This window comes from Physella acuta, unplaced genomic scaffold (genome assembly GCF_028476545.2).
Source record: "Physella acuta isolate Inbredline_101_S28 unplaced genomic scaffold, ASM2847654v3 ptg000308l, whole genome shotgun sequence".
Classification (NCBI taxonomy): Eukaryota; Metazoa; Mollusca; class Gastropoda; family Physidae; genus Physella; species Physella acuta.
Window position 1 is genome coordinate 164,978 of NW_026731827.1, and position 9,720 is coordinate 174,697.

Below are 9,720 nucleotides of genomic sequence, written 5' to 3' on the forward strand. Positions count from 1 at the left end.
GCGGCGAGACATTATCCTTCCTGTTCACATAAGTGTACGCTGAACATGCTACATAGCTAAACGTTGCTACATAGCTAAACTTTTCTACATAGCTAAACGTTGCTACATAATTAAACGTTGCTACAGAGCTAAACTTAGCTACATAGCTAAACCTTGCTACATAGATAAACGTTGCTACAGAGCTCAACGTTGCTACATAGCTAAACCTTGCTACATAGATAAACGTTGCTACAGAGCTCAACGTTGCTACATAGCTAAACGTTGCTACATAGCTAAACGTTGCTACAGAGCTAAACGTTGCTACAGAGCTAAACGTTGCTACAGAGCTAAACTTAGCTACATAGCTAAACGTTGCTACAGAGCTAAACGTTGCTACAGAGCTAAACTTTGCTACATAGCTAAACCTTGCTACATAGCTAAACGTTGCTACAGAGCTAAACTTTGCTACATAGCTAAACCTTGCTACATAGCTAAACGTTGCTACATGGCTAAACGTTGCTACATAGCTAAACTTTGCTTCAAGTCTTAAATTGGTTATAAATCTTAATTTGGCTACAACGGTTAACTTTGGCTACAACGGTTTACTTTGGCTACAACGGTTAACTTTGCAGTGTAAAGTTAAACTTAACCTACCACAGTTTAACTTTGATGTAACTCAAAACTTAATTTAAAAAAAACAGCGCCTCGCTTCAACGGTCCAATCCATCAAATGTTTCACAATCAGCTTTGTGTTATCTTCAAACTTTACAGTATCAATCTAAAAACGTGTTGTCAATTTTTTTTTAAACCCCACAGTGCTCTATATAACACGTTACATTTTGAATTAAAATAAATTAGTAAATTAAACCAATAATTTTTTCAGAAAAATCATATCACCAGCAGAAAGCTTATAGATTGCCGTTTTCAGCCTCTCACACGCCTCATCAAATACAGAGGGGTGGGGGCGGCACGGGGCTTCTATGCCAGGTTTATTATTACATCAAAAAGAGGGGGGGGGGGGGGGGCTGACAGACACAGCCGGTTGATGCAGTCTCCCATTTTTTTAAAAAAACTCCTGGTGTATTATAGCTAGCACATTTTTGGGGGGTTTTTAAGTAGTTTAGCTCCATGTTGTGCTTAGCCAAAGTTTTATTCTTAACTAAGCCTGACTTTGCGAAAGGCTCACCCAAATGTTACACGCCAAGCGCTTGAGTGGAACCCCCAGGGAAAGCGGAAGACAGTCCTGGAGGCGAAGCCTTCTTGAAGAACTGAAGCCAACAGGGATGTCGGGGAGAAGACAAAATTAATAGCCGGGGATCGGATGAAATGGAAGGAAATGGTGGAGGCCCTATGTTCATAAGGAGCAAAGAGGACTAAGTCAAGTCAAGCAGTGGCGTCGTCAGGATCGTCTCATAGGGGGGGGGGGGGTTCAATTTTTTTTCCCGCATAATAAATGTATATCAGAGGCGTAGCGTCCCTCCCCGGCCCCCGAGGACAAACTTTTGATTTGCACCCCCCCCCTTCAAACTTTTCATTTGCAACCCCCACCCCCTTCCGACTTCCGATTTTGCACCCCCCGCTCAACCTTTATGTATCTACCGAGGGGTCTATGGTGGGGGGGGGTTCTGACTCACCCCTACCCCCCCCCCCCCTGCCTACGCCACTGAAGTCAAGCCCGACTGTCCCCAGTATTTTAACTCAACATCAGGTCCTTTAATGAGTATTTAAGCAAAGATAATGCACATACATCTGAAAAATAGGACGTAATCTGGTTGTTAGATAAACTGACATTTAAAAAAAATCAGACTACTTTTTAAATTAGGGCATTAGGTTTATGGATTGATATACGTTTTTAAAAAAAAAATCTGATTGCCATTGAATTAATTAGAGATTTTAAAATACGATTACTTGGTTGTCTGGCATTCTTAGCAGATGTCGGCCTTAGCTGCTGTCTTATAGGTTTTCTGTGGAAGCAGTTGTCTGTCTAAGTTAGAAGTCTGAGTTAGCAGTTGTCTGTCTGAGTTAGCAGTTGTCTGAGTTAGCAGCGGTCTGTCTGAGAGTCTGAGTTAGCAGCTGTCTGTCTTAGAGTCTGTCTGAGTTAGCAGTTGTCTGAGTTAGCAGTTGTCTGAGTTAGCAGTTGTCTGAGTTAGCAGTTGTCTGAGTTAGCAGCTGTCTGTCTTAGAGTCTGTCTGAGTTAGCAGTTGTCTGAGTTAGCAGTTGTCTGAGTTAGCAGTTGTCTGAGTTAGCAGTTGTCTGAGTTAGCAGCTTTTTGTCTTAGAGTCTGTCTGAGTTAGCAGTTGTCTGTCTGAAAGTCTGAGTTAGCAGTTGTCTGTCTGAAAGTCTGTCTGAGTTAGCAGTTGTCTGTCTTAGTGTCTGTCTGAGTTAGCAGCTGTCTGAGTTAGCAGCTGTCTGAGTTAGCAGTTGTCTGTCTGAGTTAGCAGTTGTCTGTCTGAAAGTCTGTCTGAGTTAGCAGTTGTCTGTCTTAGAGTCTGTCTGAGTTAGCAGTTGTCTGTCTTAGAGTCTGTCTGAGTTAGCAGTTGTCTACTGATGCAGTGAGGATTCTGTATGTTTTAACATGAGAGAAATTTTCACCTCTGACCCACTGGGACTTGTGTACAAATGGGTTGCTGTGTTTTTTCCAGACTTTTTTCTCCCGGGGACACTTGATATTTTTGTGGGGCGAACTTAATTTTCCGGGATGGGGACCGGGGGCGGTCACTGGTAAAAGTATGTTTTCTATATATATTTCATTTAGTTCGGAGGGCGGTAGACTTTCTTCGGGGGGAGGGGGGGGGGGCGGCGCCTCCCCAAAGAAATGCCTGGAAGGAACACTGATGGATTTCATTCAAAAAACTAAAACAAATCAGTGATAATTTTTTATTAAAAAAAGGAGGTAGCTCAAAAAAATATCTGACGCTTATGCAGGTGAAAGTCATTCCTTTCCTTGATTAAAAAGTACGAGCTTATACACAATTTACTATGTAGGGGGTATAATGTTTGAAAATAATAGTGCATGAAATACAAGTAGAATTACTTCCCTTTCTTGTCAGCAGGAAAGACTAACGTAAAATAAACACCCAGTGTACATCACAGTTCGTACCAACAGTAAAATGCAATATAACTGTGTATGGATTTTAATGCCGCCAATAAATTGTTGAACAAAATCACACCATAATCACACCAAAACCACAGGATAACCACACCATAACTACACCATAACCACATCATAACCACACCATAAACACCAAAATCACACCACAACACCATAAACACCAAAATCACACCATAACATACATACTTACCATGGCTAGTGAGTGGGAGGAGTTGAGAGTACCAAGTTAACATGGCTCAAGTCGAGGCACCACAAGATGTTGAATGGAAATTAAAAGTAGTATTCTACTACACTACCTGAGACATGGCTATAAAGTCTACTGAAGAGAGATTCCTACCGTTATAACATCATAATTTTTTATTTGGCTTACTTTATTATCAATCCAATATCCACAAATATACTCCTGCGGATATACTTACTGACTACAAACATTTAGAAACGTGGTTGGCGCATAAGGCTAATAAAAATATTTATGCTGAAGACTTCCAAAGCCTATGACACCATCAGATGTTGTTTCCTTGAGAATACGATTAACACTTTCAGTGTCCGTGACTAGAGGGAATCGCAGTTTTCAAAATTGATATTAATTAAAACTTACTTGCGTTCAACTATGCCGCTAAACAGACTCATGAGCTTAGCAACTATTTCAATAGAATGTAATTACGCTTCGACACATGCACTGCTCTTACTATTAAGTAATAACTATTTCGAACCTGGCGATCTATGGAGCAGGTGAAATAGAGTAAAAATAAACTTTTAATATTGAGATTTAAAGGAAAACCAACTTTTAAAGCCTTGTGAACATTTTTAATAAGTGGCATTGGAACAGTCTGTTTTTCTGCAAGCGATAAATGTTTAGTTTGTTTTACGGAAACGAGTAGTTAGTCCTTTGCACAACCCCTAACCTGGAGGGCCAGGGTGTATCGTTTGGTCCGGCACAGGGCCAGGGCATATCGTTTCGTCTGGCCCCACCCACACAGACTTGTTCGAGATGGTTAAACCTACCAGGAGCACTAGGCTCACGAGATGGTTAAACCTACCAGGAGCACTAGGCTCCCGAGATGGTTAAACCTACCAGGAGCACTAGGCTCACGAGATGGTTAAACCTACCAGGAGCACTAGGCTCCCGACTTGGTTAAACCTACCAGGAGCACTAGGCTCCCGCCGGCATAGCTCTGTGGGTGGCTGGGTAAAATAAGCCACCCCACCACTTCAAGGCTGTGTGCCGGTAGAGTGGTATCGACACAAGATCTAGTCCTAAAAAAACACACGAGTGAGTTCTGCTTTAGGCATTTTCTGCCGGAGACCTGGCGAGATGTAATTTATTAAGGACAACAAGATAACTCACGTAAGGAATACTTTGACTGACCGCTTCAGGTTGTTTCACCTTGCAACTGTTAGAAAACAAAAAACTTACCAAGTCTCCCATTGTACCGTTTCAAGACATCCAGGGCCTTTCGACAGTGCTTGAGCTTCTGCTCAATCAAGTACAAGATTGAGTTCTGCTTTAGGCATTTTCTGCCTAAGGCCTGGCGAAATATAATTTATTAAGGACAGCAAGATAACTCACGTAAGAAGTCGTTGACTGACCGCCTCAGGTTGATAGGGGACTTCCACTTGAAACGGTAAGAAAACAAAAAACTTACCAAGTCTCCCATTGTACCGTTCCAAGACATTTAGGGCCTTTAGACAGTGCTTGAGCATCTGCTCAATCGTGGAATACTGGTCGCTTGTACGAGCCACATTTTATAGCACTGGGATACATCAAAGTCGTTCAACTCAGAGAAACCTGCGGACCACCGAGGCCCTATGTAGGTTATTTTATTATTTTCGATGCGCTTGAATGTGTCTTATTTCTTACTGCTAGGTTTATTAAAGGCATTTAAAATTGTTTTTTTTTTGCAATAGAATACGTGCATAAAAACTAAAACCTAAGTTCTTTTTTTTCCAAATGCGCTTAAAATAAGAAAACTGCAAAACCATATTATTATTACTTTCTCGGTTACGGATTGAAACCTTCTATTTGAAATCAAATAATTATTTAACAACCATATTACAAAGTAGAGGTAGAGAGTAATATTGCTTGTTTAGCTTAATTTCCAACGCTGTATGTTAATTCTAATTTTTGCGCACGAGCGCGTAGCAGATGAGAGCTTCCCAATTAAAAGCAAAATCTGCTCCAAAACGGAAACTCAAAATGATAGAGTACATCAAGAAGTAAGGAACAATTTACTATGATATCAACCTCTATGATATCAACTACTAGTTCTCGTCTTCAGAATTTCTTTCGGACTGCCTACTTTACGCTAGTATTGCTAGTTATTTATGAGATCGCTTGAAAAACAAACAATCGTTTCGAATTGAATACAAGCTTGTCAAGACATAACCTTCTATCATATAGTTTTAAAGCGAGTCGTGTTGCTCTTCTCTTTAGGATCATTTAAACTTTTTACCAGGCTAAATGTTGATTTTGGTAAGAACTTAATTGCCTTGCTTCATCGGTTATAATAATGGTGTCTTGTCTTTTACACATTGTTTTTTACAAATGACTTTCTATTTACTTGAAGTAAAATCAGTATTCATTGCGTATTTCGCTGTTACAAACTTAAAATAAAAATACTTCTTTTAGTGTGTAAAGTACGTGATTTACAAACCATGACGCTTATCTTAAATTAGTTAAACTATATTTTAGATTAAAACATATAAGTTTGAGTTATTAATGCTTTTGTTTTATATTGACATTCTGTAGTGATACTTAAGTATTTCCAGACGTGACTAAGAGAAAATATAAAGAAAATGAAAAGAAAATGTAAACATGGAAGACAGGAGTAACAAAGCTGAATCACAAGAAGCATCACCTGACTCACCATTTATACTTTCAAGGTGAGTTTAACTCAAATGCTGACGTTCATTAAAAGCTAGTTTTCGTTTTTTTAAAAACTTTAATAAGTTCCACTATACTCTGTTAAGTAAAAATTGAGCAAGAAATTGGGAATTACTCAGGTATACTTAGCAGTATTTATTTTTAATCTTTTTTAATCTTTCCTGATCTACCAAAATGTTAATTGTTCCATATTATGCTGTAGTTGGAGAATAATATTAATGATTAATGTACTAAACGGAATTTGAAGGTATAACCCTTCATTCTCTCTAAATACTGTTTGTGTCCAAGACACATGGGGCAGATGAAGTAGATTTCATCTGATTCAGAGACCTCGGCATATGAAGAGATAGTGTGGTCCACACTATGCCCAGGCGGCTTAGTTTTCCTAACGTGTATAGGTACCCATCAGAGCTGCGAGGTCACAGGGACGTTCCACTAATTTGAACCGGATTCGAACTTGAGACTCTCGCTAGGCTACGTTGTCCCATATAACCCTTCATTACACCTATACTTACACTGGCTATCAACTAAATCTCTGGACCACGTTGTCCCATATAACCCTTCATTACACCTATACTTACACTGGCTATCAACTAAATCTCTGGACCACGTGACCCACAAAAATCTTTGACCAAGTGCTCATAGTTGACTGTGAATCCGCGTGAAATCATGAACCAGTCAGATCGCCAATAAAGATGTTAACATAGGTATGTCCCCTTTTTCTGATGTCCATTTCTCTAGTAAGATTCTAGTTCACCTATACATAGTGTTACATATTGTTACAGATCCCAAAAGACAGTTCGATGCCACCTGAGCTATGGTAACATGACTCTGTTGTTGGTTTGTTTCCTTTTTGTCCCTGGTAAGTTGCTCACTCAAACAAACACACGATTTTAATGTAAACGTTTAACACATCTTTTAGAGAAGTTTAAAAATGTAACTTACATTTTATCACTAGAGATAACATCGTTTTAATTAAGGCGATAGAGTCCTATTAAATTGTTCAGAAGAGATCGCTTTGTGGTGACCTAAAGATATCATTTTAATTAAGACGATTGCTCATTGGGATTTTGTAGGCTTGCGATAGTTACCAGACAGAGATTTACACAATTGAGTTGTTCCATTAAAAAAAGCCGATTCACTTTAGCTAAACTTGATTTAAAAACAATGTATAATTTACCTCGTAATAATCAAAAATATTTCTTTTAAATAAATAAAACCCTCTTTTGATACCTCGACACTAACAAATGTCCAAATCACAAGGTACGTGCGAGTTTTGCATCAGCTCGCATAAAATAATAGGTGATACGGTTTATAAAGAATTCATCTATTGCCCACTCTACTGCTGTGGTACGTACGGAAGTGGATACTGTTGTAGTAATGTGAGGTATGTTTGATTTTACCAGTCTTAGATTAGAGATTAATAAGAATTTACGTTTAATACAAGTGTAGTTGTTGTCCATACCGTTTTATTAACTTCACCTGGTACAAATAGACAAAGCTTAGACGAATTTTGACGCTGAGATGGATGGACTTGAAAATTGATTTTCATTAAATAAAGGAATCATTATATACATACACGAGTTAAACCTTTATTAAACAAGTCAAATACTTAAAGTTTAGATTAATAATAAACTATATTTTGGTAGGCATGAATGTTTTGCTTAGAAGGGCAGACTACTAATTATTAGCTCAATCGTTCATGCAACCATTTATTCCTTAATGAGCTCATCCGTTATTCTCTTAATCCATCATTCATTTGTTCGTTCGTTAATTATTTGGTTCTTTCGTTTATTCGTGCGATCGTTCGATTGTTCTTTCCTGCGTTCGTTTGTTTGTTAATTATTTTGTTCATTCCTTTATGTGTGCAATCATTTTTCGTACGTTCGTTCGTTTGTTCGTTCATTTATGGGTTCATTCTCTTAATAATTATTCTTTTTACAGTGAACAAAGATATTCAAAAAATGAGATCGATTGGAAGGAACAAGTAGACTTGACATGTGTAGTCTCTAACTGGTCATGGACATGGTGGTCAATGCAAACACTCAAACATTGCCCTTATGGATGTTGCGGTGATGACAAGGAGTGTTGTATCAGGTAAGATATATTAAGCGGTGTTGAATGTTGCATCAGGTAAGATATATTAAGCGGTGTTGAATGTTGCATCAGGTAAGATATATTAAGCGGTGTTGAATGTTGCATCAGGAAAAAAACGGCGATATTTTTCAAAACCTCATTTTTTTTATCATACTTAATATTCTGTATGAGATAAATTGGGCTGGTATAAAAAGGCGAAAACTGCCAAAATCGTTATATATTTATGAGAGATTACAGTATTCTCCAAATGCTGTATAAAATAAAATTGGTTATTTATATTAAAATAACTAAAAAATAGTGGCGCCTAAAATGTTTTACTTTTGTATTATTGACGTGAATATATCTAGTGTTTAATTTAAATATGTAGAAGGTATGTTTTTGTTTTTATCCACAGTGATGTGAAATATTTCATATTCTGCAATTGGCTTGCTTTCTCAAATATTTTTCTGGCTCCCATATCGTATTGCCTTGGGCTTTATTTGTGTCTCTTCCTGGCAAACCAACTCTGCAAGCTGATGAGACTTCCAATCCAGCGACCAATAATGCGTAAGCGAATCTTTCTTCTCACTTCATGATTTATTATTTCAATTCACGGAAATGAATTATGTGGCACAGTGTAGTATAACATCGGCGAGATCTAGCGTTAGATAAGCATCCAGTGTTTCTTCCAGACTATTTTCTCCGGGGGGGGGGGGGCACTTGACATTTTTGGGGGGGGGGGGGGCGGTATACTTGCTTCGGGGGGGGGGGGGGGGCTCCGAGATGCCTGGAAGCTTCTCCTTGGCTAAATCCTCTCTCTTGTTTTAAGGACAGGAAAATTTATTCAGTAATTGTTTTCTTGTAAATTTGAGCTTCTCTTTGGCTTGGATATAAGTTATATTATAACTGCTTTGAAAAGGACCAGCAATCAACGTGTGAGTGGTAGCTATGATTTTAGTAGTCATGTATATCATATAATTAAATTATGATAGAATGTCATATATATATATATATATATATATATATATATATATATATTTTATATATATATATATATATATATATATATATATATATATATATATATATATATATATATATATATATATATATATATATATATATATATATATATATATATTCTTTGTCAGCACGAATACGTGGATGGTTGCGACGGTTAGGAATACTACCTACCCCGCCTCAGCGACCTCGGCCCCCAATCCGGAGAGCTTTTCGTCGACAGTATCGCGGTTTTTGAGTATCTTAGATTACTGTACATTTATTCCTGCTCCTGTATTTGTGTTTAACTTTTTTAAATAGCTATTTTTAATACATCGTTATTTTCTCTATCTTTACTTTAATACACACACAATCATATATATATATATATATATATATATATATATATATATATATATATATATATATACATATATATATATATATATATATATATATATATATATATATATATATATATTAACTATTAATTTCTTATAACATTATATCGTTTTTGTTGCCACAATTCGGGAAGAATATGCGCAGTTGTAGTTAAATCGTTCAGTCCAAATGTCTATCCACCCTGATATTGTTTTAATAAAGAAAACTTTATAAACCATTATAGAGTACAGAATCTTGTGATATTTCTACAACATTCTACAAAGCTTTT

The 9,720-nt window shown here is 37.3% G+C and overlaps 1 long non-coding RNA gene across 1 annotated transcript; it reads left to right on the forward strand.

Moving 5' to 3' along the window:
• Positions 1–7,282: 7,282 nt before the first annotated feature.
• On the forward strand, positions 7,283–9,407 carry LOC131940014 (uncharacterized). Its single transcript, XR_009386509.1, has 4 exons — positions 7,283–7,362; positions 7,920–8,072; positions 8,467–8,618; positions 9,203–9,407. It is a non-coding gene; the product is annotated as an uncharacterized LOC131940014 (long non-coding RNA).
• Positions 9,408–9,720: the final 313 nt, after the last annotated feature.